Here is a 6231-nt window from a genome sequence, read left to right as displayed (position 1 = left end):
CCCATAATCTACTTTAGACCTAATCAGGGCTTTATATATCATTAGCAAAGACTGTCCTATCAGCCCCCCATTTATTACCAGAAATGCACTTAATAAATTTAGTGCTCTTTGACATTTATTCTTTAACTGACCAATGTGGTCTTTCCAATTTAGTCTACTATCAAAATGTAGACCTAAAAATTTAGCAGAATTTTGAATAGGTATTGGGTGGTTGTCTAGAGTTAGCCTGATGTTCGGCTTCCTCCTACGTGAAAAAATTACCCCAATACTCTTTCGAATGGAAAACTTAAAACCCCACTGGACGCCTCAGTTATGAATCATATCCAGTGCCAATTGGATGCGATTTGCTGAGAATTCTGCATTATTGCTGGAATGCCATAATGCACAATCATCAGCGTACAGTGAGTATTTAAGATTCCGAGGAGGAGCTGGTAAGATGTCATTGATCATACATAGAAATAATGTTGGTGACAAGACACTTCCTTGTGGGACCCCGTTTGCCTGGACAAAAATGTCCGAAAAAGTGATATTGTCAGAAAATAATTTGACAGCAAACGTTCTGTCAGAAATGAAATTTTGAATAAAACAAGGCAAGTTTCCACGTAATCCAAAAGCATAAAGTTTTCTGAGTAGGCCATATCGCCATGTCATGTCGTAGGCTTTTTCTATATCTAAAAATACTGAAATCAAAAATCTTTTTGGGCAATGGCCTCTTGAATATGACTGTCCAGCTTTACTAGCTGATCGAGAGTTTGGCGTCCCTTGCGGAAGCCGCACTGCTCGTCACTAGTAAATTACGGGAATTTAGAAAATGCAATAGCCTACTGTTAACAATTCGTTCCATGACCTTGCATAAGCAACTTGTCAACGCAATTGGGCGGTAGGAGATGGCAAGTCTGGGATTACCCCCTACTTTCAATTATGGAATGATGTGGCGAAGTGCCATGAGTTTGGAAAAGTGTGGCTTTTCCAAATTTCATTGTACACTTCTAGCAACTTAATCATGTCATCATGATTAAGATGCTTCATCATCTCATATCGAATCTCATCGGGGCCTGGGGATGTTCCTCTACAGGCTTCTAGGGCTCGGACAAGTTCATCCATTGTAAGATCTTTATTGTAATCAAGTCATCTCCTGTGGCAAAGTGAATTGGTTGCAGCTCAGCCTCTTCCTTGGTGGTCAGGAAGGTGGGATGGTAATTAGCTGAGCTGCTTGTATGAGAGAACTGCCTGGCGAGTGCATTAGCAATGTCTCTAGGTGAGTCTAAATGGTTACCCTTTTCTATGATGTTATTAATTTTGAAAGATGTTTTTTTCTTATTAATTTTATTAATAGTGGACCAACCCTCTGATGTTTTTGTGTTGCTATTGATTGTAGAGACAAAGCTCCGCCAGGAGTCTCTTTTTGCTTGTCTTATTACTCTACGAGCCCTAGCTCTTGCTAGTTTGTAATTGCAAAAGTTCTCATTGGTGATGTTATTTTTGAAAAGCCTGTAGGCCTTATTGCGTCGGCACAGCGCCCTGCGGCAATCTGGTGTCCACCATGGAACTCTATGCTTAACGCTATCTGTCGAAGTTTTAGGAATGGATAGCAATGCTGCTTCTATAATCGAATTCTGAATATTGTTTACTTTATCATCAACGGTTTCTCCAACAAGTTCGAGATTGACGCTCCTTGTGAAGGCGACCCAGTCTGCTCGTTTTACGTTAAATTTAGGCGCTGAAGGCGTTCTCACTGTGTCGCATGAATATTTAATGAAAATAGGAAGATGATCGCTTCCCAACGAGTCGTCAATGGTGTGCCACAGGCACTTGGCTGCCATTGATGAAGAGACCAGTGATAAGTCAATAAAGTTCAAATTATCGGTATTATCGTCCACCCGCGTCGGACTACCATCATTCAGAAGGACTAGATCAACTCATTAAGCAACTTAACTACTTGCTCACCTCTACCACCCCACCCGCAGGAACCCCATAACGTATGATGAGCATTAAAATCAGCTAAAATTACTTTATTTTGTGGCAGACGTTCCTGAAGAGCAAAGAGCTCATCATAGGCTATCACTGCATCAGTGGACAATAAAGTGAACATATAGCCAGATACGTGCCATTATTTTTACTTTGCTGCGACAAACTCCAAAGTAGAATCAATAGTCACTTCTGTAAAAGGGAGGCTTTGGTGGATGTACATGGCGACTCCGCCTCCACCCCTACCCTCACGATCCTTCCGACATAGATGGTAGTTCCTCAGCGAAACGACCTCGTCAGAGACGAGGTGTGTTAAGTGCGTTTTCTTGGAGAACTATAATATGGGAGCATAGGACGAGGCTAAATTTAAGGTCATTTACTTTAGATCTAAGACTTCGACAGTTCCATTGTATAATGGTCGACGCGAAGATTACGTTTTATGGGGTTTGGAAGTGCCTTGTCCACCAGTTTTTTTCTTCTTTTTTTTGGGAGGGAGACGCCTCCTCTCCCTCGCTTCCCGGGGACCTCTCTCGGGATGGTTTGGAGACAGAAGCCTCCATGTCCTGCACCTCCTGGCGAGGGAGACGACTGACAGATTGCGATCTGCTTCTCTCACGAGAAGCCGATCGCGAGCCAGACGAAGTCCTCACAGGAGTAGCCCGGACGGGAAGGTGCGCTCCGGACTGTGATTCAGTATCATCCTCCTTATGATGTTTAGACTGGGTTGATGCAGTCATTTGATCAACCAATTTGGTCAGGTGATATACTTTAATATTTAATTCTTTAACGGTCTGTTTAAGTTCAGCAATTTCTTTATCCTTAGCTGCAAGCTGTTGACTGACATTACTTGCACTAGGGGTGGTGTTAGTTACTGCTTCAGCATAGGAAGTATCGGGTTTGTGTGTCAAACTTTCCACTTTCCTCTTAGCTTCAGAATAACTAACTTCATGCTTTCTCATATATGCTAATGTCTCGGTTTCCTTCTTCAGGATGCTACACTCAGCAGATCCTGACTGATGGGGACCTCCACAATTAGCACATTTGGAAATCTGGCTAGTACATGTAATGGTGTCATGGGCTTCAGCACATTACGGCATACAAATTTACTCGAGTCTTTATCAATACATCTTAATGAGTGTGTCCGAATTTTTGGCATCAATTACAATGCATTGGCTTTTGGATATAAGGTCTTAGTTGAACACGTTCATAACCGACATTGACATATTCTGGAATTTTATTCAAAGCAAAGGTCAAAAAACACAGTCCAGTTTTCGTTCGCACATTCCCGTCCTTCTTGGTCATACAATGAACGTCCACTACGTCTTGGTCCTTCTGCTCCCCAAGAATTTCACTTTCTTCCATCGTCCTCAAATCCCTGTGAAAGATTACTCCCTTACAGGTATTTGGGCCAAAAGGAATAGTTTACCCTTTAACTCGAAGATCATGAATTTGCGTCAGCTTAAGTAAATCCTTAATCTGGGAGTTGTATTGTACTTTACAAGGAGGCTTCCATCTCGCAATTTTTTTTACAAAATCAAAATCGCCGTCCACTTGACCATCAAGGACCTTTTTGATGATAAAGGGGTTCACGTTCAAAAGCGATTGATTTTCATTCACGCATTTTACATTCGCGAACCTTGCATTCTTGGTAGGGATTTTGAAAAGTGGTCTTCTAGTTTTGTCGGTAGTGGGGGTTCCGTTGTTCAGGGTCGAATTAGTCCAAAGAGTGGTCATGAGTCGCCCCTCCTCCTTGAGGAGGAGAAGGGTAGCCGGGTATCATCCATCCTGGGCATCGGACCAGGTCCGACCCCTTTGCTCAAAATCGTCCTCCTGAAGGGATTTGAAAACTCTTAACTTTTGGTATCAACCTAACAGCAATAGCTAAGAGAGAGTAAATCAGTATTTCGTCCTCTACCCCCAGTGGAAGCCTGGTTGCGTTCTCCAGTACCACAGAGAGGATCGAGTTATGTGGAGGACACTTCCTTACCGCCGAACTTGCCTAGTGCGAAGGACGGTAAGTCGGTGCCCACCCCCCAGGCGAATACGGGAGCCCACAAGGGTACTCCGGTAGGCTCAGGGGAAAGTCACATGAAGGAGGAAAATTTTAGAATGGAGAAAAAGTGCGCCCAAAGGACGCCCCAGACTACTGGGCCTCCCTACCCAGGGGTCAATGCCCGTAAGGGATACCCTGGTGTAGAAGAGAGCTGCGGGTCTGAGGTGGGGTGCTGACTACGCCTACTGTAGTCTCGTGTCACCTGCAAAAACAAGAGCAATGAAGGTGCTGGCAAAGCACAAAAAGTTCTGTAATTACAGGATTTTACTTTACTTTTATTCACGTTAAGAAACTCAGGAACAACAATGTCTAGTGAGACGAGAGGCCTCGGGCTCCAGGGTAGCTCTTATAGCACAAGACTTTTTATTTGTTGTTACTGCGTTAACAAGATGTTCGCTCATCAGAAGCTGAAACACGAGTGACACAGAAAAACCTTGTCAATTTCTTAAGGGAGACACATTTTTAACAAAATTGAAGTACACATAATCTTTATGTAACTATTACATTTTTTAAACATAATATTCATACTTTGAGATACAGTATAACATATATTATTATTTATTTTTATCTATGAGACATTTATTGATAGATTTTTAATGTTAATGTTTAATGTTACATATTTTGGAATTTTGATCCCATAAGGCATTCGCTCCTAATGACCTTACCTGTTGACGCGGCAGATAATTTTATATAATCAATCAATCAATTTTTAAAATATCTTCCTTTAGTTTTGCTGAATTCCATTATACGTACTACAAGTGACATGAAATAGTCCTTCTTTTTAGTTTAAACAAGACAAATAAGACGGCGAAGAAGAAGAAAGCTATCTTTCAAACAGGACAAATAAGAAGCAGGGGAAGAAGACAGAAGAGTTAGAAATGACAGTGATTGTTATAAACATTTTCACAAAACTTACGAATTGTTAAGATATTTAGATTTACTCTCTCTTCACTTTCTCTCTTCCCTTCTTTCTTTCTCTCTCCACCTCCCCCTCCATCCCTCTCTGATGATATAATAACAGACGATATCCCGTGCATATTAAACTGCAAGATCTGCAACAACCTTGACACGAATATCTGCAACTACCGCGGTGTCTCGTCGTACGGGTCATTGCAAAAGAGGATTATATGCAATACTAAGAGTTCAGAAAGGGTAGAAAAGAGAGGATTCAGTTTTTTTTTTCTATTCTGTTCTTTCCATATTTCTTAATTTGTTGCTTCATATTTATTATTCTAGTTATATATATTGTTAAACTGATTATTTTTTTTCAGCACAAATGCAAAACTGTTTTAGTCATAAGCACTATCAGCCTAATTATTCTCATTTAAATAATCATGATTACGATATTTATAGCGAATTGTTTTTCTTTATCTCTACACACAAGCGCAGATTTTCACCTAAACACATACAATAATACTTAGCGAGTTTTTATTACGGAATGGGAAATTCTTGTTTTTCAAATCGATACATAATCCTGACTTATTTTTTTTCATTTATATTATGATGTAAAAAGATTTCCGAGTTACATTTGCTTAACAAAAATAATTAAAGACAAATACGTTTATCGACTGCGTACCCTGTTCTTTTCTCAACCTCTCCGCCCTCTCTCTCTTCCTCTTTCATCCTTCTCCCCCCCCCCCATCCTCCCGCCATATCTGTCTCTTTATCCCTTTATCTGCCTGTCTGTCTTTCTGTCTGTTTGCCTCTCTCTCTCTCTCTCTCTCTCTCTCTCTCTCTCTCTCTCTCTCTCTCTCTCTCTCTCTCTGTCTCTCTCTCTCTCTCTCTCTCTCTCTCTCTCTCTCTCTCTCTGAGCAATTAGTGTCTTTTATTTTATTATTGATATTATTTTTTATCAGTTTGTATGAAATATCACGTTAATATCTTTTGCAATGTACTTTTTAAGACCTTTTCGGGTCGGTTACGTAACTTCATTACATCACCTTTCCTTTTCACCTTGCACACAAAGACGCCATTGTAGACTTCTCGCGAATCTAATTAATTGCATTTCAACCTTTATGTAATGGTTACTTTTGTTTTACTCCCGTCGATTACGAGAACTCACTTTATTTTTTGGGTAATCTGCGACTAATCATCGCGTTAGTTCTCGTTACATTTCACTTTATCGTTTGGTCAGAATAGTTTACAACAGTGATTAGAATAAATCACTGAAATGAAAAGCCTATGATTTCAGTTTCAAAACTTTTGCTGGG

The sequence above is a fragment of the Penaeus monodon genome, chromosome 10, assembly GCF_015228065.2.
Source record: "Penaeus monodon isolate SGIC_2016 chromosome 10, NSTDA_Pmon_1, whole genome shotgun sequence".
Lineage (NCBI taxonomy): Eukaryota > Metazoa > Arthropoda > Malacostraca > Decapoda > Penaeidae > Penaeus > Penaeus monodon.
This window is presented reverse-complemented; position numbering follows the sequence as displayed.